Source organism: Cricetulus griseus (genome assembly GCF_003668045.3).
Source record: "Cricetulus griseus strain 17A/GY chromosome 1 unlocalized genomic scaffold, alternate assembly CriGri-PICRH-1.0 chr1_1, whole genome shotgun sequence".
Lineage (NCBI taxonomy): Eukaryota > Metazoa > Chordata > Mammalia > Rodentia > Cricetidae > Cricetulus > Cricetulus griseus.
This window is the reverse complement of record NW_023276807.1, coordinates 43,537,652-43,564,347: the sequence shown is the minus strand read 5'-3', so window position 1 is coordinate 43,564,347 and position 26,696 is coordinate 43,537,652. Positions and strand designations below refer to the sequence as shown.

The 26,696-nt window shown below is 37.5% G+C and overlaps 1 long non-coding RNA gene across 2 annotated transcripts in view; it reads right to left on the bottom strand.

Annotated features, from left to right (window-relative positions):
* LOC103159978 overlaps positions 1 to 25,493 on the bottom strand; it is a 43,468-nt gene extending 17,975 nt beyond the window's left edge. For both annotated transcript variants that reach the window (XR_004772559.1, XR_003480257.2), the window contains exons 1-2: positions 25,451 to 25,493; positions 2,557 to 2,600 (exon numbers count right to left, since the gene is read on the bottom strand). This is a non-coding gene — a long non-coding RNA (uncharacterized LOC103159978). The remainder of the gene's footprint in view (positions 1 to 2,556; positions 2,601 to 25,450) is intronic.
* Positions 25,494 to 26,696: the final 1,203 nt, after the last annotated feature.

The following is a 26,696-nucleotide window of genomic DNA, read 5'->3' as shown; positions in this document are numbered from 1 at the left end:
ACAGTTTGGGTGAATCTTGAGTAGTAAGCCATTAGTTTTAATAAGTAAACTATGTGGTCTAGTTTAGTTCCAAGAACAAAGTAGTTGTTAGAGCAAGTAGTTGAACCATTTTTCCCCAGTAATTTTGGCCATAGGTCCAGGAAGCAGGTTTTCTTGATGATTCCTAACCACAAGCATGAGGGTGTACTTCTGAACTAGCTTACACTTTGGAACCTTGATAAGTAAAAGATGAGAAGCAATATTGAGAAAACTAATGTAATACTAAGTGATATGTTGCCAGAAAATCCCTGTTCCTCCATGACCAAAGTCAACTTTGTATGTGAATAATGAGAACTATAGAGAGATCAAAGTTATACATTTGCGAAATACCTGAATATTACATGCTGGCAATAAAAGTTACTGCTTAGAAAGTTTCTACAGTGTTACCTATCTCCCCATACTTAATTCTCAAAAAATAAATTATATGGTCCTAGAAGTTTTAAAAAGGGTGATGGAAAAGTTGTGTGGATAGAGGAAGTCTTATGAACAGTGATCATTTGGGAGACTGTCTCTGTTACAACAGGCTTTGTGAATGATGACTTTGAAAAACCAACTTTGGATATTACTTTTCATTTACTGTGTATCCCAGAGCAACAGAGAAGTCGTCAGCGAAAGCTTGGAGGGATACATAGCAATCCTGCCTTTTAAGTGTCTGCTTACCATCTCACTACCCTATTACTTTCCCTCCTCCTATTGCTCATATCAGTTTATATTTCCCTACTGTGCTTGCATTATGAATACTGACTTCTTGAGGATAAGTATTGTTACCTTCAGATACATGTCACCTGAAACTTGTTTGAAAGTAGTATTTTTAGAGAAGTTAACAAAATGTCATTCTAAGGACATGGGATTTGGATCCAGCTGGACAAATGGATCTTCCATTTGTCACTTCAGTGACTCTGGGTAATTTCTTTTTTTTCTTTTTCTGTTTGTTTGTTTGCTTTTCCAGTCAGGGTTACTCTGTGTAACAGCCATAGCTGTCCTAGAACTCTCTTTTTAGAACAGGCTGAACTAGAATTCACAGAGGTCTATCTGCCTCTGCCTCCCGAGTGCTAGAATTAAAGGTGTGTGCCACCACTGCCCAGGAACTCTGGGTGATATCTTAATCCACTGAAGTCCCTTTTTTTTTTCTTTTTCTTTTTTGTTCTCTAAAGTGAGAACATTACTCTCTTCATGACTTGGGTAGTAATGGGGCTAACAAAAGGCAAGAAAGTAACATGCAATAAATGCTGTGGGTTGAATTTGTAAGTTACAGACCTAATCATCAGTATCTCAAGATGCATCCTTACTTGAGTAATTATATTGCAAATGTAGTTATAGTAACATGAGATTGTGGGGATCGAGTGTAATTCAATAGAACTATGTTCTTCTAAATACGCAATGCTCACACACAAGACCAGGGAAAGCTGGGGTCACATGTCTGAGTGCTACTACAATAAGACAAGAAATATAAAAAGTAACGACTCCAACTCCAGAAACTTCTACAAGATTAGACTGGATTTCCCACAAGTACTTGATAACACCTTGTGTTAGAACTCCAAAAATAAGAATAATGAAGCAGCAACACCTTTCTCCTTGTTAAACTGTCAAGTTTATTGCCTGGTTATGGTGGTGCTAACAAACTAGGTACCAACAAAGTACCAACAAACCCTATACCTTCGATGGTGATTTTAATATAGATCACTGGGAATCCAAATCTTGAGGTTGCAGAGAAACTCACTATATATAATCTTAAAATATGCACCTGAAAACAATTATTAAGAATGGACATTAATAGTTCAAGTTGCTTCATGTTTCATAATGTGGTCACATCACAAATATGTCATCACTATATGGTACAAGCCATCTCCAACATCAAATTCATCTAAAAGAGCTTAATGTTACCATGATGTTCTAATGAAAATACAAATGATACTTTTACAATAATGGCCATTAACTGGAATGAAATTTTATAATGAAATTTAACTAAGTTCTTTATATGGCTGTCTTCCTAACCCAGTTAGAATGTAAGCATTTTTAAAATGATAACTGGGTATGTATAGTTTAAAGTCTTGCCACTCTGTATTTGACAATCAATAAGAAATCTCAGGGGTCTCATCCCTAGAAGAGTCCAATTCTCCCTCTCCCAGCAGTCATTAGTTGCCTGTAGTTCTTTGTCTAGGGATGAGACTTTTTGAAATCCCCCTTCACTTTAACAAGTCTTTTGTATTACCATTGTTCTAGTCTTTTTTATGCAGCCATTTCTAGGAAAGATCGATTCACAGCAGACTTTTTGGTATGAAATAAAGCTTCCCGAGTACTTTTGAGACATGTTATTTGTTTGCTTCTTTGTTTTTGTGATATGCTCTTTTTGTAGAAGTATGATTTAGAAGAGTGTACCTTCTAGAGTACATTTTTTCCCCTAATCATCAGGCTGTGAAAAGAAACTCACATTTAAATTTCATTATTGTGAAAGCTATAGACCCTGGGGCTATATGGAGATTCTGAAAAACATTTAGCAAGAAATGATGTACTTACTGGCTGTGCAAGCTAGGAAAGAGTCTCAGCTGAGTGGTATAAAGCTGTAGGGAAGACAACAGGGACATACTATCAAATACAGAAAATCCAACCTCTTTCCTAAAGGAACACGAATGGGACTGGGTTTTGTTGTCTATTCCCTTATAAGATGTTTTAAATCACCTGAAACAGTGTTTATCAGACCTATATGAAGGGTAGATGGATCTTTTCTAGAGAACTCTTCTCTAAAAATGATTTATAAGTGTGAAATCATGACAACACCAATTTCCTTGCTATCATTTGCACTAAGAGTATCAAATAAAATAGACAACCCAGCTCCCCCTAGAGATTAAAATCTAGTAAAAGTTATTTTTTGCCTTGAATTTAGTCAGTGCTATAATCAGAGCACATCTTGATCAAGATTCTTAATTGTGTGAGGGCTTCAGAAACATAAGCAACATAAGTTACAAGCATAAGTAACAACAACAGAACAATCCTGTCTCATTTGAAAGGTCCTTAATAAAACAGAGCCCCTATATCCATCCAGCCATTCATTCTAAAGAAGACATGTTGCTAATATTGGCTTTACATTTTTTTAACAAACCTTGGTGTCCAGTGTTTACCCCTAGAGCACAAATGGACTTTGGGAGCCCATTCTCTATGGAGGGATACTATTACAGTGCAGATACAAGAAATTGGGCCCAGGACTTCCCCCAAATGATCTGAAGGATTTTGATGGTCCTTTTTGGAGGGCCTCACTATCCTTGTGGAGTGGGTTGGGGGGAATCTGTGGGGATCATGGGAGGATGGAAGGGTGAGGGAAAGAGGGGATTGATGTGTAAATTCTTCTAAAATAAAAATATAAAAAGTTAAAAAAAGCCTGGTGTCATGAGAATTATCATAAGCAAATGGGAGATAAAGGTGAATAAGGATTTATATAAGCTAAAAAATGTGTAATTCTATATAAAAAGAAGAGTAGATACTTTAGAAAGGAAGAATGCAGTGGTTTTCATCCTTCCTAATGCTGTGACCCTTTAATATAGTTCCCTAGGCTGTGGTGGCCCTCAACCATAAAATTATTTTGTTATTATTTCATATCTGTAATGTTGCTATTGTTGTGAATAATATAGTAAATATTTGATATACAAGATATCTGATAAGTGACCCCCCAAATGGGTCATGACCCACAGGTGGAAAACCACTGTTTTAGAACATACAAAGTATTACCCACATTCATTTAAGATACAGAAGGCTTTCACTTGCTGTGTATGAGTCTTGCCATTATGTCTCAACTATTGCTACACTTCCTTCATAATGGAAGCAGTTCATTCCATCCTATATGGGTTGAGAACCACTAGACTGAAAATAACATTTAAAGAAGTATATGATGAAATTTGAGCTCATATTGAGCTCATATTAACATAGACCTTGGCTCTTTATGTGAAAAAATCAGGAGTATGTGAAAATCAGGAGGTTGTAGCAGTAGGTACTTCATCATCTTGAAGGCATTGCTAACATTCAGATGAATAAAGGAATTACTTTACTGTATTGTGTGTGTGTGTGTGTGTGTGTGTGTGTGTGTGTGTGTGTGTAAATTAAATTCTGGAAATTTGTTAGAAAATAAAACATCTAAAACATTCTGTTCTATGAGCATCTATCATGCTTACAGCAAACATTTAAGAGCTTTCATGTCTTCCAGTTTTCACTTTGGCTTCTCACTATGGTTTCCTCCTACCCTTCTCCCTGCTCCCCTTTACCTCCCTGGCCCTTTCCCTAGCTCATACCCAGTTTATTCCTCCTTATGGCTAAGGACTGCTATGAGGATCATTATAGTCTGGCACAATAGGTTGGGGCAAGGCCAGATCCCTCTCCCATACTTTAATGCTAAGCATGGCATCCCACCACAGGGAATGGGTTCCAACAAGCTAGCTCACATACCAGGATTATATCGTGGCCCTATTGCCACTGAACACCGGATCTCACCCTAAGGAATGGACTCTCTTTTTCATCTAATAATCTGTGAGGGCTCTTAGATTCTGTGTGTTCCAAACATCATCAGAAGTTTTCTCCTGATGTTAAAAATGTGTTTTTTCTTTTGATCTGCAAATCAAAAGAAAGCATCTGTGTCTTGTAACCAAAAGTCTACCTCACTGCTCACAGGCTTGATCAGCATTCTGGGACACAAGACTGAGGCTTCTCCTGTCTTCCTTTTGCTTTGCTGTGCAAAGTACCTGAGGGCTGAGATGCTGAAATTCTTTACTCTAGTAATCTGTGACATGAGAAGGTATGCATGGGAATCTGTTCTAGATGACACACTCACTGCTTCTCAGGCTTTCTTAAAAGTCAAATCCATTCCAATTCTTTGAAAAACCAATAAAAACCAATCCTATTATAACTAATAATATCCCTAAGGAAACGCTGGTATTCCATCATATAAGGATCAGATGAAACCCGACTGGTTTATAGCAAGACACTCATTCCTTTCCTCTAGAATTTTAACTTCCTTTATGATTCCCTATAATGTATTCATATCAAATATACAAAATTAATCTAAGGTTCAACATGATAAAATGTTGACCTACTTTGTAAAATATGATGGAGAAATACAGAATTTTATGATTTGTTTTCTCTGATTTCTCTGTTGTCAGGACTTTTTTTCTATTTTTTTATTTCAATTAGAAATGACCTTGTTTTACATGTAAATCCCAGTTCCCTTTTCCTCCTCTCCTTCCCTATCCCCACTAAAATCTATTTCCATCCCCTTTCTGCTCCCCAGGGAGGGGGAGGTCTTCAATGGGGGATCTACAAACTCTGTCAAATCATTTGGAACAGGGCCTCCCATATATGTCTAGGCTGAGAAACTATCCCTCTATGTGGAATGGGCTCCTGAAGTTCATTCCTATATTAGGGATAAATACTGATAAACTGCCAGAGGTCCCATACATTGCTTACATCCTAACAGACACCCATGTTCAGGGGGGTCTGGAACAGTCCTATGTTCATTTCCCAGGTATCAGTCTGGGATCCATGAGCTCCCCCTTGTTCAGGTCAGCTGTTTCTGTGGGTCTCTCCAGCCTGGTGTTGATCCCTTTGCTTTTCACTCTTTCCTCTCTGCAACTGGATTCCAGTTCAGTCCAGTGTTTAGCTATGGGTGCCTGTTTGTACTTCCATCACTTACTGAATGAATGGTCAAGGATGACTAACTTATATGCCACCCTATAGCCTTCATCCAGCAGCTGATGAAAGTAGACACACATGGGGAATGCCTAGGACCTAATCCCAAAGTTTATATGAGTATGTACTCATATAAACACACACACACACACACACACACACACACACACACACACACACACACACACACCATGCATGTGTGATTAAAATACAAGCTGGTATTTCCAGTTAAATGGTGTGTGTGTGTGCATATAAACTCCAAAGAACCTCTAAGGAAGGCCTCACTCTCCCTGGGGAGCAGAAAGTGTATGGTAGGGTGTTAGTGAGAGGGGGCAGGGGAGAAGGGGAAGGAGAGGGAACTGGGATTGACATGTAAAACATTCTTGTTTCTAATTTAAATTTTAAAAAAATGGAGAAAAATATTTCAGGTGAAAGCAAAATTGTAGACTAAGCATTTTACAATAAATCTGTTCCACACTCTCATGGTACAATAAGATTAGTTGAGAGATGGTAGTTAGTTCATATGAAAGAGAGTTGGTATTCACTAAATAATTACAAAATAAATCCAAAATGATAGAAATTTCTTTGAAACTCTGGCTATAACATCGACTTTGCACATAGTGGAGAAAAGTACAACATTTAGAATTGTCATTACATGGCATAATGTTTTAAGCAGGTTGGATTATAGATAGTTGGTTGGTTTCAGTGAGGAAACCTCGGAAATCTACAGGACCTCCTGTAGTAGTTCAGTACTTATTCCTAGCATAGGTGTAGACTTTGGGAGCCCAATCCACATAGAGGAATACTCCCTGAGCCAAGACACACAGGGGTAGGCCTAGGCCCTATCCCAAAGGACACGATAGACTCTGATGACACCCTATAGAAGGCCTCACCCTCCAGGGGGAGGAGAAAGGATATATGATAGGTAGGGTTTTAGTTGAGGGAGGTAGTTGTAGGGGAGGAGGGGAGGGAGAGAGAACTGGGATTGACATGTAAAACAATCTTGTTTCTAATTCAAATAAAAATGCAACATAAAAGAATTAAAAATAAAATAAATTAAAGGCTAGTATATACCTATTCTGTTTGTAATTGTGCTAAAATGACGGACAAGTAGAATGTAGACTGAAAGTGAGAAAGGGATTCTGAAGAGTGTTTGTAACAAGATGACAGTATCTAAGCAAAATAGACATTTGGAATTAGGATGCAGATTTATAGGGCAAGATAACCAACTGGTGTGAGATAAACAAAATATGAAGCTCGAGTTCTCAGTGTCTACCTATTGTAACTTGACTGTGGCCACCCCATCTTTCCTTTACTGGAAATACCAGCTTGTATTTTAATCACACACATTCAGTGTGTGTGTGTGTGTGTGTGTGTGTGTGTGTGTGTGTGTGTGTGTGTGTGTGTTTATATGAGTATATTACAGCACACATGAAAATCAGAGTACAACTTCAGTTTCAGTTCCCATAGATTCCATCTTTTTGGAGACAGTTTGTTTTAAGGCTAACTGGCTCCAAGCTTCTAGAGATTCTCCTGCCCAGACTCCTGTGTAGCTGTTGAAGCATAATGTTCTCAAGCATACTAATGCACATGTGTCTGCTTGGGTTCTGCAGAATCAAACTCAGTATCTACACTTGGGGAGCAAGCAATTAATCCTCTGGGTCTTCTATTCATCCATGTAAATGCACTGTTTATGGGTATTTTGAAACTATCATATTATAGATAAATACTCATATTCATCATCACCATTCATTCTTTTTTTCTTCTAAGATTCAAAATAACCAATGGAGGTTATCTATGTAAAATATTATTACTGCCTTTTAACATAGTTCATGTTTTGTAAACTATAACAACCTCTAGTCACCAATATGAGCCAGTGTATTTGCTTCCCGGTTACATGCTAGCTTACATTAAATGTTTGACAATATTTAAAAGTAACATAAGGCTTGTAATGACTATTCTTGGAAGACCAGAAAAACAACTCACAGTTTTATGAGAAAAGGGAAGTAAAACTAGGGGGAAAAAAGAAAGGCACAATAAAAATGTAAATCATCTAATGTCTCATTTTTATAAACATAATAGGAAAGAAAAGGAAGACTTTAGGGTTCTTTTTTTATCAGTCTGAAGTGGTTTCTGTTGATATGCTAATATCAAAATCCAGTAAAGGTTGAGGGTATATTTGCCAAAAGTAATTTGATTTCCATAAATGCCTCCCTTTTGGTTTCCAAATGTTATTAAAACATTTTCTGCTTTTAAATAATTTGCTAGGTGACTAAGTAACTAGTAAGCTTTATGCTTCAGACTCTGTGGTAAAAATTTAAAAAGACATATATTGCATTTTGACTAGTTTTCTGTGAACCTGCCCATATTCTATGTCTGTCTGTATAATCTTCCATCTATGTATTTACATATGTATCTATGTGTCTATCTATGTATCTATCTATGTATCTATCATCTATCTGTGCCAGTCTTTCTCTCTCTTCCTTATTTACATCTGAAATTTATGTATAACAACCTAAATAAAATAAAGTTCTATTAGAATAGTAATGTCAAACATGGGGAAGGGCCTAGGCCTGGCCCAGGATGATGTGGTAGACTTTGTCGAGCCCCTTTTGAGGGCCTTACCCTGCCTGGGGAGTGGAGGAGCAATGGCTAGGGGCAGGTGGGATGTTGGGGGGAAGGGGGGAGAAGGAGAAGGGATTGACATGTGAAACAAGCTTGTTCCTAATTTGAACTAATAAAAGAAAAAAAAAGAATAGTAATGTCAAGCTTGAACATATAATCCCTTTGATTTTTCTAATATATAAACTTCTTGTCATTTTTTTCACTTAGAGAAGCATCTTTATTACATTAATATCATTATCTGGCATGCATATCTTAAAGTACATCAGCAATGTAATTCACTACATATAATTATGAGAATCATAGGCATGTGTTTACACTATATTCTGTAAAACTATTTTTATTTTATTTTCAGTTTTGTTTCCCAAGAACTCTTCATTTATAACATGTTTTAAAAGGAATCATTAGAGGCTTTCAGTGGATTTTACAATTCTTGCTTTGGGAAACCCCGAAACTCAGCACACATTGGCATCTTTGCAGGAACTGTAGTACCTTCCATTCTCTCGAGCCATCTTCTGTATGAGAGACTGTGTGGCCCGTTCCACCATGAGATTGTCAAAAACAAAATTTATACCCACAAAATACATCATCTGCCACTTTCCCTTTCCATACATACTGCAGTTTCAGATTCAGTTTCAAAACTCACAACATCACTAAATTAGCCTTTTCTTCTTAATTATACTCTAAACTAGACTTAGTTGGAAGCAGAAATAGTAGACATAGAATTGTTGATATCTTGTTGATTGCTCAGAAGGCTCATACGGATGGGACTAGAACAGATTGCAAGTGAACAACTGCTTAGTTTCCATGGCACAGGTACTGAAACCATCTTATTAGAGTCACCATAAAATAGAAGCAGCACCCTCAATCTGGGGTTGAGCATAGTGAAGATAAGCAGCCTTGTGTCCTTTTGAAACTCACGCACTGGAGGGAAGTAAATCAAGAGTCTCAAGCTCAAATGTACCCTCCTCAGTCAGCTGTGCAGCCATGTGTTTGAGGTGATTCTCCAGGGCCTCACAAGTATGATGCCTTGGGGAGAGTGGCTGGAATGTACTTCAAGGTTAAGAATTTTTTGAGCCATTTCTATATTGTTTCCTCTCTCCTGTTGTCTTTGATAAAATACAACATATTATAATGGGTGTGGATAGAGTCTGAAAAATAAATTTTGGTCCTGATCTCTAGACATGAACTCTGTTGGGACAAATTGAACAAAATGGTGAAATTAAGGTTGAAAATGGTTTATTCTATACTGTCTCAGACTCACACATACAGATGGCTTTTATTGTCAATATTTTGTAATGGAAGACAACTGGTACCACGAGGATACCTCTGAAACACAAGAAATAATTATCTAGAAAGCACATGCTAAACAAATAAATAGATACTGTAACTTTGTTCAAGTAAGTTTTTAAATTTTTAAATAGCATAGTATCTTTTAATAATAAAAATCTCTTAGAAATACTGAGGTAAAAGATGAGAGAATATTCCCTTCCATAGGTAGATGTTGGTCCTTATTTATTTCCAAATATTCAGTGGAATCACAGTAAGCACTAGTGAGAATTCTTCTGGTTTCAGAAAACATAAATAAAGCCTCAAAGAATTTAGATAGAAAATAAATTTCAGTATACTATGCTAGTTTTATGCAATTCAGTGGGATATCAAGAAGAAAGTAAATGTACACTTTAGAATTTTAGGAAATCTCTTCATCTTACACTACCTCCCTTTTCTTCCATGTATCAGGTCCGTGTGGTTTAAAAGCATGGTTCTAACAAATTCCAAGATCCCATGTTTTCCTGTCTTCTTCGGGGACATGCAGTAAAGATTGCTTGGCTTCAACCTTCTGGAAAAAGAACTAATATGAGTCGGAGATCCATCCTTGGGAAACATTGTGTGTGTGGCAGGATAAGATCAAACAATAAAAGCATCACTGCTCCCACTATAGAAGAAAGTGAAGTAAAAAAAAAAAAAGTAAGGCAATTCTCAGAAATAAAAGACTGTAATACGAACATAATAACACTGTGCATTTATTTTATCAAGAATGGATTTTATTATTCATTGGATTTAATTGTTAAGCCACTCAATTTTTATATTCACTATAAAACTTCAATATATATACTTGGAGTGAATTCCTTTACCAAGAGAAATAAGTGGTCCATCTCAAATTGTGGTTGCAAAGTTTCCATAACAGACTTCAGAGCCTGCTGAATGGAGTGTCTGAAAAGCACCTCATAAAAATAATTAATCCTCTTCTTGATTCTTTATATAACCATAAGTGTGGTTATAAAGATTAAACTTCATTTTCAGGCAATAGGAAACAACTAATTGGGGTTTATGCATTTGTTTGATGGCCAGTCAACCACTGTTTCTCCAATTTATTTTGTTGTTTACTTTTCAGTAGCTTGGCAACATAGAAGAAAATGAGATTCAACTTAGCCTCTTCTTAACGTCAAGAACTCAATATGCTAAGCCAATGAGTGTACTGAACTGAATTGTGTGCAAAGAAAACTCTTCCAAAATCCGTAGTGTTTGTATTTTGTATAGGAACAAAAATAACATTTGAAAGTAGCATGGCAACGCCTAACTATGTAAAGAGGAAACTGAAAAAATGCTTTTGCTGTGCTCTGATGTGGCTGGTGACATGCCCCACCCTCTCTGGAGAGCTGCTGTTGGAGGAGAGATGAAAAAATGTGCTGATTTGGAGAGCAGGTGACATAACAGAGGTTGTGTCTCAGTTAATCAGGAGCTAGGAGTTCAATGCTCTTTTTCCTCCTTGGAGTCCCACAATGGTTTCATTAAAATTCCTTTTTTTTATTATTTAAACCATTATTCCAAGTATTAAACTCTGGAAACTAACTCACATCCTGATTTTATTTTGTTCTTTCTCTGTTGATCACCAGAGTATCTGTGTTGATCAGTGGTTTTAGGCCAGCAGTTAGTAAAATAAGGTTAGTTTTTATGTTGTTTTTATAATGTTCAGATACAACAGTCTACTAGAAACAGGATAAGTAAAACAATACTACTTGAAACTGGAGAAATGTTTAGTGGTTTTTGTTTTGTTCTGTTTGTTTTTTGGTTTTTGTGTTTGCTTTCTTGTTTCTTTGGGGATGTTTTGTTGTGTTGTTGTTGTTGTTGTTGTTGTTTTTCAAGACAGGCTTTCTCTGTGTAGCTTTGGAGACTTTCCTGGAGCTAGCTCTGTAAACCAAGCTGGCCTTGAGTTCACAGAGAGCTGCTCACCTCTGCTGCCTGAGTACTGGCATTAAAGGCTTGAGCCACCACTATTTGGCAATTGCTCAGTGTTTAAGAGCACTGGATTTTCCAGAAGAGCTAGGTTTGATTCCCAGCAGCTGCATGGAAGATCATAATTGATTGCAGCTCTATTACCAGGGGCTTCCAACCACTTTCTGTTTCTCATTAGAAAATAAACAGGCTTCTAGGGGGTAATAATATAATAAGTTAAAACAAATGCTAACACATTGGAATAGGATAAAACAAACTGACAAGAAAGCATCTTCAACAAACGGTGTTGGCATAACTGGATTCAGACATGTAGAAGATTGCAGTTAGATCCATATTTATGGCCATGCACAAAACTTAAGTCCAAATGGATCAAAGACTTCAGCATACATTCAGCCACACTGAACCTCCTAGAAGAGAAGGTAGGTGGTATACCCTGGAACAAATTGGTACAGGAGACTGCTTTCTGAACATAACACCAGTAGCACAAACACTGAGATCCACAATTAATAAGTGGGACCTCTTGAAACTGAGAAGCTTCTGTAAGGCAAAGGACACAGTCAGCAAGACAAAACACCAGCCCACAGACCGGGAAAAGATATTCACCAACCCCACATCGGACAGAGGCCTGATCTCCAAAATATACAATCAACTCAAGAAGCTAGCCACCAAAACACCAAACAATGCAATTAAAAGTAGTAGTGCAAAATTAAATAGAGAATTCTAAACAGAGGAATCCAAAACGGCTAAAAGAAACTTGAGAAAGTGCTAAACATCCTTAGCCATCAGAGAAATGTAATTCAAAACCATTCTTAGATAACATCTTACTCCTTTCAGAATGTCTAAAATCAATAATACCAATGACAATCTATGGTGGAGAGGATGTGGAGAAAGAGGAACTCTCCTCCATTGCTGGTTGGAGTGTAAACTTGTACAACCACTTTGGAAATCAGTATGGTGGTTTCTCAAGAAAATGGGAATCAGTCTACTTCAAGATCCAGCAGTTTCTCTCTTGTGCATATATCCAAAAAATGCACACTCATACAATAGGGTCATATGTTCAACTATGTTCATAGCAGCATTATTTGTAATAGCCAGAACCTGAAAGCAACCTAGATGCCCCTCAACTGAAGAACGGATAGAGAAAATGTGGTACATATACACAATGGAAACTCCATTACTCAGCGGGGGCGGGGGGACAAAAAGCAATGAATCTTGAAATTCGAAAGCAAATGGATGGAACTAGAAGAAACCATCCTGAATGAGGTAACTCAATCACAAAAAGATAAACATGATATGTACTCACTTGTTTTCAATTTTTAGATATAGAGCAAAGGATTACCAGTCTACAATCCACACTGCTAGAGGAGATAGTAAACAAGGAGGACCCCAAGAGAAGATTGCATAGTCCCTTCATGAAGGGGATGGGGACAAGAACCCCTGAACAAAGTGGGAGCCCGGGGATGGGGAGAGGAAGGAAGTGGGAAGGGAAAAGGGGGAGGGGGAGGAGAACAAGAGGACTGAGACAGGGGAGGAATAGAGCAAGTCAAGAAAGGAGACGCCTTGATAGAAGGAGACAGTACTGGTATGGAGAGAGGTTTGACACAGGGAAAATGTGAGGTGATTCACAGGGATGACCCCAACTAAGAAACCAGGTAGTGGTGGAGAAAATGCCATTGATGCCCTTCCCCTATAATGAGATTGACGCCTACCTTGGTTACCATTCCGAGAGCCTTCATACAGCAGTTTTGGAAGCAGAAACAGGCACCCACACCTAAGCACTGAAGTATACTACTGGAATCCAGTTGTGGAGAGAGAGGAGGGATGAGCAAAGGAGCCAAGATAGGGCTGGAGAGCCCAGCAGAAACAGTGGACCTGACCTACTGATAACATGGAGATCCTAGTCATAAAGCTGGGGAAACAGCATTGGACCAAACCAAGCCCTCTGAATGAGGGTGCCTGCTAAGAGGCCAAGACAGTATATGGTACATCTAACAATAGAGCCAGTCTTTATCCCTAGAGCACAAATGGATTCTGGGTGCCCATTCCCTATGGAGGGATACTATTGCAGCCCAGATACAGCAAGGAGGGCCTAGGCCCTCCCCCAAATGATATGACGGACTTTGAAGGTCCCCCGTCACTATCCCTGGGGAAGAGTTGAGGGTTGGGTGGGAGGATTGGTGGGGAATATGGGAGAGCAAGGGGGAATGGATATGTAGATATGAGTAGTAATTAAAGAATAAATAAAAAAGAGAAGGCACAAAAACTAGAAAAGTCTCATAAAAACACTAAACTATAATCCATAGTATATATGCAAAGGATCCTTAAGAATATTTTGTTTCCCCAGGGAAATTTCTTTGGAAAAACATTAAATTTTCATTTGCAAGGGGTTATCAATGGCTGTGATAACATGAAGTCTCAGGAGGCAGAATGGATAGGGTCTATGAAGGCAGAATGATCTAGGATGGTAAAAGACCAAAAAAAAAAAAAAAAAAAAAAAAAAGGGAAGTAGATTCCCTCCTAGGCCTGAATGGATGCTATGGAGTGGCTTCCAGTGATCAGATGCTCAAGTCACATGCAACCGAAAGTGTTCCTGACAAACTAGCTTCCAGTCTCAGATGAACAAATACAGTATAAAATGATTTAAGGAGGATCTTGTTTCTGAAACTGCTTTCTTGGCAAGGAGTACATTTTGTGATAGTCAGAAGTGCTGCACAAGAGAGGTACTTCTATAATATCTTCTCTGAGGCTGAAGCTGAACTTGCTGACATTTCTCATAATCTAAATTACTCCTGGTATTTGAATTAGGGTTTCCAGCCAGTCTGGAGTCAGGCAGTGGCTCTCAATGTCTGCCCTAGTCAACCTACAACTTTTCCCACTCTATAATATAAGTGATGATAATTGTTCACCAAAAAATGTATTCCCCTAGAAGACAGGAGTGATCCATGGCTGGAGAATTATAATATCTATTCTTGGAAGCCTTGATCTTGTGAGGTGTTCCAAGGGAAAGATCACAAAATTCAGTGACCTGCCTTTCAAATGGAGAAAAGAAACAACTTCATCTTTGGCAGCCGAAAGTCCAAAGATTATGCCATTTCTAAAGTTTGTCTTCCACTTGAAGGCAGGGTTCTGACCTCCTGTTGTGGAACAGCTGGCTTCCCCTGGTCCCATCTTAGCTTACTTTGTTCATGTATTGTAACCTTTTCTGTTTGGTTGAGAGCTATTCAAAATGCTTATGAAAAGTTAAAAAGTGTGTGCCTTTGAGTTTGATAATAAATATCAAAGCCAAATAAGCATTGCTCAGCAGAGGACATTCAGAATCAAGTGAAGGAGAGTAAATGGAGGCCATTTTTAGAAATTCTAAAGCATAGATACAGGTTAATGACTGTTTAATATGTGTCTGCTCTATTCTCGTGAAGTAAAAATAGAACTTGTACTCTAAAGTCTATTTTCTCATTTTTATCAAATACATAAATCTTCAAAGGTTAGACCTACATAGTGTGGAAATGCTATTTAAAATGACAACAGGGAGACCTTGCTTCCCCAGGATTGACCCCGAAGCCTTGCGGCACACTGGGAATTACATGTTCACATAGCATTTACTTCTGTCCTTCTGGGGGAGTCACTCTAATTTCAGAACAATATTAAGCTTTACACTTAAAAATACAGATTGTATGGGTGGCACTATGTTGCCCTTCATTTCTCTGTTATACTGATGGAAACAGATTTTTGTGTAAGTATAATTTCTCTCCACAAACACATGTTGTAACATCTGAATTGAATGCCTATCAGGAGCCAAACCTTGAAAATAAAATGGAAGACTATTTGATGGTTAAAACTAAGTTTATTAAAAAAATTATGTTAGTAAGTTCAGTTACCTTATTTTATATAACAGATGAAGTTGACAGGTTTCTGTAATTGTTAAAATTTGTCATATTATGAGTGCAACATGTGTATCTCTCAGGTCTCCTGAAACCTAATGAAATTGTAAATTCATTATAATCTCCATTCCTTTGTCTTCTGGAGGATAAAACTCAATGTGACAGATTTTCTGGTGTTTCTCCTTGTCCTGTAACTTTTCTGAACCCCCACCCAAGCAGTGTCCTCACTATCCAAGCATTATCTCAATTTAGTGCTCTCAAATTAGCATTGGTTACTCACGAGATCTGTAGCTAGGGACAGGTCCTGACTAGTTGTAGTAAGAGAGCTGAACTTTGGCTTTGCTCTGGGAATGAAACTTCCATGTCATGCTGCAAATTGCTTTTCTATTTTCTGTTGTTTTGTTTGTTTTTACTTTTACCTTTTATTTTATTTTTAAATTTACTTATTTTATATTTATAATTTTATTTATGTGTACCACATGCATTCCTGGCGACCTGAGAGGACAGAGAAAAGAAAGAGCATCAGATTCCCTGGAATTGAAGTTATGGACAGTTGTGAGCCACAATAGAAATTGAACCTACATTATCTGCAAGAGCAACAAGTGATCCTAATTGCTGAACTGTCTTCTTATTTTTACCTTTAATCAATATTTGCTGATTTTTTCCTTCCTTTAAAATTTATTGTTTCACGATTTCATATAGCATATAATGTATTTTTGTCACATCCACTGCCATGTGCCCCTCCTTCCCTGAAGTACTCCCTCTCCCAAATTCATGTTCTCTTCTCAAGCCCACTGAGTCCACTTACTGATGCCAGTATTTGCAGGGCCATCCACTGGAGCATAGACAGGAGATATACCCCTGGAGAAAACTGCCATTCTTCCTTCCCTAGCAGCCATCAATTATCAATAACATTTCAGCTAGGTGTGGAGCTTCGTAAGACCCTCCCTCATCCATACTAATATTGTACATATTTTCTGATACTGTGAGTCCATGTCTACAACAGCCTTATAACATCTGTCAAATTTTTCTAGCAGTCCTCTTCTACCATTGTCAATTACATTCTTTCTGCATGATATTCTGCATGCAGTGCTGAGCCCTGGCGGTAGGGAAGAGTGTTGTATAGATGCCCCATTTAAAGCCAAGTACTCCATAGTGTCTTATTGTCTGCATGATGACCGGTTATAAATATCCGTATATTGGCTTTCCTTAATTTGCATAATAGTGGTCATCACTTCATTTTATCTTTACAAGTCCAATGTGAGTTAGATATTCTTTTTTTCCCTACTTTAAAAATCAAGAAATGAAATAAAGAATGTATCTTAGTACTAAAGTGCTTACTTATGATTCCATGTACAAGGCCCTTGATTCAATCCCCACCACAAAACTTGGGCAAGGGAATATGAATATCAATGACAGAGATAAGATTTGAACTTAAGACTGAAGCTGAATTTCCCATCTGCAATATATATAAACAGCAGTCCTAAATTAAATAGCTATTAATACATGTCCATTGTTTGCTTTATTTACTGTTTTTATATTTATCTATATAGTGTCTTCCTTTATGATAATCTGTTTGCTTCTGACCTAACTGATTCACCAAAAGTCAGATACTCAAGGATCCTGCACTTAAGTGGTTTTTAATGGATGATCTTTTCTAAGGTGTGGGGTCACAGCACTAAGTGCCAAAGATCCTGGGGTCACAGCACTAAGTGCCAAAGATCCTGGGGTCACCTTCCTTTGTTTCTTCCTGTACCTTGATCTGCTGCCTCCAGAATGGTGTACAAGTTTATTCCCAGTCAACTAGCTCACTTTACTGGGGCAGTGTTACTTGCTGTCTTGGATGTCATTGAGTGTAAATTCTTGTTTTTGTTCTTATTGGATTTCACTGCTGCTATTCCCTAGCTCAAAACCCCATGATTCCACATCATAGGACAACAGCAGATTTCAAGGGTAGTTAGTTGACTTTGAGACATGAGAGTAAAAGTTGTGAAAATTACTGAAAACTGTGCTGGGACTGCAGCCACATAATCCATCTGTCCTCTGGATGACAATGTGAGTGTTTGTGCTACTTTTGCATACCCTAACCCCAAAGAACAACACAGGTCCAACTAGTCATTTGCTTAGAATTTTAGTCATTAATGTTGATTTAAAAGACTATAATGCTAAGTATAGCTGTATTTATTGACTTACACAGGTATTTATAATATTATGCTGAATACTTTTTTGTTGCAGATTTTTTAATTTGAATTGGAAATAAGATTGTTTTACATGCCAATCCCAGTTCCCTCTCCCTCCTCTCCTCCCATACCTTCCCCCAACTAAAACCCTACCTATCACATATCCTTTCTGCTCCCCCCTGGATGGTAAGGCCTTCCATAGGGTGTCATCAGAGTGTATCATATCCTTTGGGATAGGGCCTAGACCCACTGCCGTCTGTGTGTCTTGGCTCAGGGAGTATCCCTCTATGTGGAATGGGCTCCCAAATCCACACCTATGCTAGGGATAAGTACTGATATACTACAGGAGACCCCATAGATTTCCAAGTTCTCCTCAATGACACCCACATTCCTGGGGTCTAGATCAGTCCCATGCTGGTTTCCCAGCTTTCAGTCTGGGGACCAAGTGCTCCCCTTTGTTCAGGTCAGCTGTTTTTCTGGGTTTCACCAGCCTGGTCTGGACCCCTTCTCATCACTCGTCCTTCTCTGCAACTGGATTTCAGTTCAGTTCAGTGATTAGCTGTGGGTGTCTGCTTCTACTTCCACCAGCTGCTGGATGAAGGCTATAAGATGGCTTATAGGTAAGTCATCAATCTTATTATCAGGGGAGGGCATTTAAGGTATCCTCTCCTCTGTTGCTTAGATTGTTAGTTGGTGTCATCTTTGTAGATCTCCAGACATTTCCCTAGTGCTTGATTTCTCTTTAAACCTAAAATGTCTCCCTCTATTATGGTATCTCCTTTCTTGTTTTCATCTATTCTTCCCCCGACTCAACCTCCCTGCCCATCATGTCTTCCTCACCTCTCCTCTTCTCCCCTTCTCATTCTCCTAGTTCCCTCTCCCCTCCTCCCATGGCCCCAATTTGCTCAGGATATCTTGTCCCTTTCCCTTCTCCAGGGGAGCTTGTATGTCTCTCTTAGTGTCCTCCTTGTTTACTAGCTTCTTGGCATTGTGGATTGTAGGCTGGTAATCCTTTATTCTATGTCTTACATAGGTATTTATAATATTATGATGAACATATTATGCTGAAATAAGTTTTTAAGAACTTATTTTCATATAAAATGCTGAAGAGTATATTGAATGTGCTCTTTTTGTATGTTTGTTTTGTTGTTGTTGTTGTTTTCCAACTACTGCTCAGAGGTTAGTGTTTGGGTGCTAAACATTATTTCTATAAATTCTTGTGTCAACGTTTAAGATATTTTCACAAAATTTATAACATGTGTGTGTTGATTTTCTTGTGCATTCAGAGATGTGATTAACCTAGTCCTCTTTTCCTAAAAAAAATTATAGAACTTACTTGGGTAGATACAGTAGTGATAAGTAATCCTCAATGTGTGGTACAAAACTTATGCAGCAGTTATTGCCTCTATGAAAAATTGATTCAATAAGTATTCTTATCAAGGATGACAAGGTAGGCAGCCATCCTTAGCCATAGGATCTGCATTGGAAGGAAATTATGCTGGTTGAATGCCAGATGGATGGTCCTAGAGGTAGCTGGAACTTGAGGAACAAGGACCAGTTATTACCAAAGGAGAAACTATTTACCATAGAGAAAGTTATTAGAGCTCATTCCCCAATGAGCTCAGATATATTCCCAAGAGGAATACAATGTCTGTTCAGCTAAGGTGCTGAACCAGGGGTGCTATTCTTCATCCCCATGGTGACACCCAGAACTTACTCTAAAACCTCTGAAGCCATACTGTCTTCCTTTTGGGTTAGTAAGGGATTACCTCTACCAGCAAATGGGATACAGATATATTTGTGGTCTTTTTTCCACTCAACTTGTTTTAAGTTGACTTTTAAATATTCTTATAAAAAATAATGTTGTTAAAGTGCACTTGCTATTTTATTGCCAATCAATAGTAATGTAATCTATGCCATAGTCATTGTATTATTCCAATTTGATTAGTACTCTGACCTTGTAATGGGAATGAGATTTATTTCGGTCATCACAAAGTCTCGAGCATAGTTTTCCAAAGATGGTTTACAGAACTAAATTTAACTGTTGTTTTAAAGCTATGTACTTAATTGCATTTATACCAGAATGCTATTTGTTACAGTCAGGTCCTGGAAAAGTCATAGTTACAGACATCAATTATGTATCCATCTGTGATCCAATAAAGTTTCAATGTGTATTTCTGATACAAGGGTTGTATAGATGGGTCTGGTTAAACTAAATAGGTCACAGAATAAAATCACAAGTCATGAATCTGGGAAAAGCACTGATGGGAGGAGAGGAGGGTGATAGTGATCAGAGAGAGATGAGAGCTGACAGGAATAAGGGATTTAACAATAAGTATAAATTATTATTTGGACTCACATGTTAAATGGTGCTTATAGGAACTCCAAAAGTGTAAAATTGCTTATATGGATATAAGAATTACTGCATGATTTATGTGGATGAAAATCAATTGATGAGACACAAATTGAAAGTATTAGATTGAGTATAATGTCTTAAAAAGATGGTTTCTATATGACTTGCAATTTGAAAATTGTCCCAAATAGCACTCTACATTATCCCTCCCTCTTTAATTTTCATTGGAACAAATGACCATATGCAAAATCTGAGAGAATGGGATATCATGCTCTTATATAAGTGTTCTCTAAAAACATTATTTATTTGTAGAACATTTTTATTAATCTTGTTTCCATTTTGCTCATCTTTTTCCCATCCCCATCATCCACTTTCTGACCATTTGTGTATACCATGAATATCTTTTATTATTATAAACAAAAATTGTAATGTAATGAATTTCGTAAAGATTGGGTTAGTCACTCAAACAAACACTCACTGAGTTCCAAACACTATACATCTAAAAACAAAAAGGTTTTGAGCATTAGTCAGAACTCTAAGCAATGTTTTAGGTACCAGGGATGCACTACATGAGAAAAGACACTCTTGTCTAAGTTACACTTGTTTAATTCATTTATTCTTTCAAAATTACTTATTGGATGGATATTACAAGCCAAGATCTAAGGTATTGCTAGAAACATAGAAAATATTTTATTACCCTACTTCAGAATTGTATAGCACATTGGGCACAATAAATACAAAAATATGCATACATAATAATATGGTATGTCTATACTATTATAGGTTTAAGTATGTGGCTGGATTCACACATGAAGTAGACTTCATTTTTATTTTGGCATAGAAATAAAGACAGGATGCCTGAAAGACCTGATGTTTAGGCTGCCATAGGGAATAGCTAGATGACTGCCCTTGGAAACAACCAAGAGGGTGGAGTTGGTAGCAGAGGGTGGCATGAGCAACAACAAATACTGAGAAACAGTATGACCATTTAATAAAAATGAAAATATTTGGGGGCTGAAGAGATGGCTGAGAAGCTAAAATTACTAATTGCCCATGTAGATGACCTGGGCTCAGTTCCCAGCATACATACGGTGGCTCACAATCATCTATAACTCCAGTTCCAGGAGATCACATGCCTTTTCTGACCTCCACTGTCAGTCGGAATGCACATAGTACACATACATACATACATACATACATACATACATACATACATACACACAAGCAGAATGCTCATATAATAAAATAAAGTATATAACATTACAAAATATTTTAAAATGAGAAACTCATTCAATATGTCCGAATGATAGAGAAACAAGACTAATAATGCAAGTAAGAAAGTGGTGCTTCAGAGTCAAAGGGAGCAGCCAGAATACAAACAGCAGTTTGCAGAGCAAACTGAACATATTCTACTAGAAGCTGACAATCTATGTGCACTATACCTCAATACATTACAGTGTGTGCTTATAAACAAATGTTTTACACAAGTTCTACAAATATTTTGTGTAACTTTTTGTGTTCAAGATATTGCACCACACACCCTGTAGGAGAAAGTTGTTCACTTGTTTTTCTGAACGAATTCTTTTGTTAGAAACAAATCATTTATTTTTTACTCTAATATAAATTGACATACGTGTATGTATTTATGTACATACACATAAATATAAAACAAAATCAGTACCAAGAATGTGTTTATGAGTGAAAAAAATGGGTTAATCTGCTTTCTTTGTACTTACCAATTCAATTATTTGGGGTACAATCAAAAAATCAGTGCTTTCATTGACTCCATAGTTAGGTACTTAAGCATACACTAAAAAGAGCCCTCTTCAGCATCACAGGCACTGTACAGCAAGAACATATGTATTCTGATGCAATTCCTCCTCAGGCAGAGCAGACAGTACTTGGCTTGATTTAAAATAGCTTTGTGAAAGAAATGTATCATATAAAGATAGGCATGTTTGCTAAATGTCTTAAAATGACATAAAAACAGCACTAAAACCTGCTCTTCAAGAAGAGACTGTTGAAGGTATTTCCTGTCTGGAAATGCCCAGTTAACAGTTCAAAATATTGCCTTGTGAAATTTGAATAAATTTATTGTTTCTGTGAAGACCCATATGCCATGGTCACAATATAGTTACAGTCCTCTGATTAGCTGCTAGGTGGAAGTGGACCTCCTTGAAATCAGCTATACATCTTAAAATTACCTATAATAAATAGTGCCCCCATAACCATTATTTTTTCATGAATTGAAATTTATTGATCACTCAGAAAAGATTTCTTGCCAAATATATAAATCAGTGTAACTGCATATTTTCTCTAAATATACCTAACATTGTTAGCCTAAACTGCTAAGAACAGACAGCTGTATTTCAGTTTTATGTGTCAAATGTATTATAATTTAAAATGTAAAATATCTGAGGGACTCATCTGCCTTTGTTTAATTTGTTTTAAAATGTATAATAAAGTGGGAGACAATATCTTTTCATAAGTACATGAATCAATATGGAAAAGTAAACTATACAGCAGACAAGATTGTAGAACATCAGAGTGTACCAGAGGAGTCACTCAAGTGAAAGAGGATGAACTGCAGACACACATTTATACGGCTTTTCAGTTAAAGATGTAGCTCTCTTCCACACCTGGCAAAAATTAATTGGGAATGGCCCTGCTTCTCTGCAATGCAAAAATATCCTGAGAAATTAATGAATTAATTTTTAATTAAACTATAATCCATAACTTCCCTCCTCCCTCAAACCCCTGCCATGTCCCACCCCCACTTATTTTCAAATTTGCAGTCTTTTATTCTCTAATATTACTGATACTTATATATGTGAATATATGAATATATAAATTAAACTCATTAGCCCATTTAAGATAGCTTTAATTTTTTTTTTTAGGGCTGACAACTTGGGATTGGATAACCATTTAGGAGGCTCTTCTCTAGAGAAGACTAATTCTCCCTCTCTTGGCAGTTTTTAATTGCTTATCTTGGTCCTCAGAAAACATAGTTTATAAGGATATGTGTTAATAATATAAATGATACCTTACTTATAGAAGATAGTCATATAAAATAATAGAATATAGTTAGAGTCCCAAGAAGGTGTTCACCCCACATGACAGGGAGGAAAAGAAAACATGAGAATTGCATTTTAATCTAGATGCAAATAATGAGTGTTAATGTGGATGTCAAGGTGAGAAAAGTATTAGTGATAGTAATCAGTGATGGAGCATCACAATCAGTAATGTAATCAACACAATCAGTGGTGTAATCACCAAAATCAGTGACGTAATCACCACAATCAATGATGTAATCACCCAAATCAGTGATGCAGTCATCACAATCAGTGATGCATTCACCAGAATCAGTGATGTAATCACACAATCAGTGATGATAATGTTAAAAAAAATGTTGAGCAAAAGCCAGAAGTAAAGTTCCTGCTTGAGTACGCAATGTATGTTGAAGATGGTCCAATTCAGAGCTTGTTTTTTCACATCTTCTGTACTGAAATCTCTGACATCTGGCCGGCCTTCTCATAGTCAGCCCCTTCCGATTCAGATTGCAACTCAGCTCAAATATCTGCTATAGAGAATTCTTCCCACTTATCCATCTGAAATGCAACATTTTCTCCTCCTTTACCAGATATTACTGATTTTTTGTTCAGTACTGACAATTCTAACAACTCTGTCATCATCAATGTCTATCAGAAGTATAAACAGAGATGGAGGATGCTCTAGTATATGCTATACTATCGATTGTCCATTGCTGCCTATTCATGGAGTGATTACATGGAAAAGTGAAGTTGAGGAAGTGTTGTGGAATAATCCTTCTGTATAACGTGTGACTATATATCATTGTGATTGGTTTAATAGAGAAGCTGACTGGTCAAGAGCTGAATAGGATATGGTTAGGGTGAAAGCCAAACTCAGAATGATGGGTTGAGGAAGGGTGGAGTCAGAGGAGTCACCAGGCAAGCACAGAGGGAGCATGAGGTACTGACACATGGCACAGAGTAAATAAGGAATACCAGTTAACTTAAAAAAAGTGCTTTTTAGTAATAAACTTGAGGTAGTGGCAGAACATTTACAATTAATATAAGCCTCAGTGTGTTTATTTGACAGTGTCTGCGGGATAGGAATTCTCCACCTACAAGGAGGCAGTTTGAGGCCATTTGTTTTCTCTAGAAAACAAATGTACTAAGCAAATAAAGCCATTAAGGCTGTCTTGGTAGTGGGGGCAGAGGAGGAAGGAATTTATTTCCCAGTGACTTAACTAGAGTCTTATTTTTGGTAGGTGTTAGGAGGGTAAATTCAATAGTGAATGTAGGAGTTCGGCAGCAGGATCCGAACACCTACACTAAGAGACCCAGCAAATCTTTCAATCATTATAGATGGAGAAAACAAGATATTCCATGACAAAACCAGATTCAAACAATACATATCCACCAATCCAGCCCTACAGAAAGTTCTGGAAGGAAAACTGCAACCCAAGGAAGTTAATTACAACCAGAAAAGTATAAGCAATAGATAAACCTACTTTACAAACAGCCAAAAGGAAAAAGGGATAGAATGCCACACATAAACTCGCCACCATCACCAAATCAAAAACAAACAAGAATGAACAATAATCAATGGTCATCAATATACAACATCATTAATGGTCTTGCCTCCCCTATAAAAAGACACAGATTAGCAGAATGGATAAGAAGACAGAATCCTTCCCTCTGCTGCATACAAGAAACTCACCTCAACTTCAAAACAGAAGGTACCTAACAATTAAGGGTTGGGGAAAGATCTTCCAATCAAATGGACCCAAGAAACAAGTGGGGGTAGAAATCCTAATATCTACCAAATTGGACTTTAAACCAAAATCAGTCAAAAGAGATTAAGAAGGTCACTCCTACTCACCACAGGAGAAATCCATCAGGAAGAAGTCTAAATTCTGAACATTTATGCCCCAAATACAAAGGCATCCAAGTGTCTAAAAGAAACATTACTAAAACTCAAATCACACATAAAACTGCACACACTTATAGTGGGAGATTTCAACACCCCACTCTCACCACTGGACAGGAACACCAGACAGAAACTTAACAAAGAAACAAAAGAACTAATAGAAGTTATGGCACAATTGGATTTAACAGATATCTATAGAACATTGCATCCAAATACAAAACAATTTACCTTCTTCTCAGCACCACATGGAACCTTCTCTAAAACTGACCACATACTTGGCAACATAGCAAACCTCAACAGGTACAAAAAAATTGAAATAACCCCCTGTGTCTTATAAGACCACTATGCTTTAAAATTAGAATTCAACAACAACACAAACTACAGAAAACCTACAAACTCATGGAAATTAAGTAACACACAATTGCACAATTCATGGGTCCAGGAAGTAAAGTGGGAAATTACCAATATGGAGCCAAGTAGAAATATAAGGGTATTTAATAGGGAAAAGTCTTACTTACAGAGCGACCTAGCCAGCCAGTGTGGTAGCAGTCTGTACTCAAGCCGAAAAGGGAAAACGAAACTGAAACAAAGCCCTGAACCTCTCATTCTACATCACCCTGACCACGCCCTCGCAGGTGTGGTCAGGCAGACCTGTAGCCAGTCCCTAAGCAAGTGTGGCTACAGGTTCCCCTACAATTCCACTTTTAGTCTAAAGGAAGATTAAAACTTAACAGTGTAAAGTATCCAAAATTAACAATCATAAAGGTGAAATATAAGAAGATACAACAATCTGCTTATGTCACATCCTAACTATCTATTTTAACTAAATCCTAAAGTCATCTGAAAGAGGTGTCCAAGCCTGAACACCTCCTTTCAATCCCAACCATAAACAATAGGAAGCTATCCCTAATTAGGTATATACACTATCCTAAATGACAACAATGGGGAAAGGGGGTGTAGCATCCTCCAAGTTATTTCCTGCTGAAATGGGATGACGATAGCCTTGTGGGGTCCTGTAGGAAGAAAATGTTAGTATAGTAAAAGTCTTGAATGAATTGTATCCAGTCCATGTTAGATGGGATTTGCTTGATTGAAGATCTCGCTTGAACTCCTCAACTTGGTTGAAGTCAGTACCCGAAGCTCTGGCAGGAGTGTTAGTTGAAATGGAGCAAGTTGGATCCAGTGCAGGCGAGGAGGTTTGGCCCATTTTCTTTCCAGGGTGTCCAGAGATTTCTGTCAGGCAGGTCTTCATTGGCTTCATTGGGACTCAAACATAAACAGTTAGCAGAAATGTTTGCTTGCGATGTACACATACTTGGAAAGGCAACCATCGGAGAATAACGATTATGAGAGGGTGTACACCTTGAAAGAAAGATCCAAGAAAAGACAAAGACAGTCCCCAGATTCTTTTATTCTGTATTACATCAATTGGCTTCTTGATACAATACAGAAACTCTAAAGTTTAGTTAAATAATGTGCTTGGATTTTAGAGGAGGAAAGCCAAATCCACCTCTAAATACAGCAATGGTTTAATTGAATAGGGACTAGGAAATAAAGAGAAATAGAGTTCTCTGAGAGACAGCTGTAAAGTTTACCATATGGCACGTTCCTTTTCTTTGATGGTTATAGGTACCTTTTCTTCTTAAGCATCTAACCATGCAGTGTCCTTTGCCTTCTGGAGATGAGTTTTCCTGTGATAATGAAAGCAAAACACTTCCCTTTCCTTTGGGAGGTTTCTATTTAGTTTATGAGATTTGCTCTCAT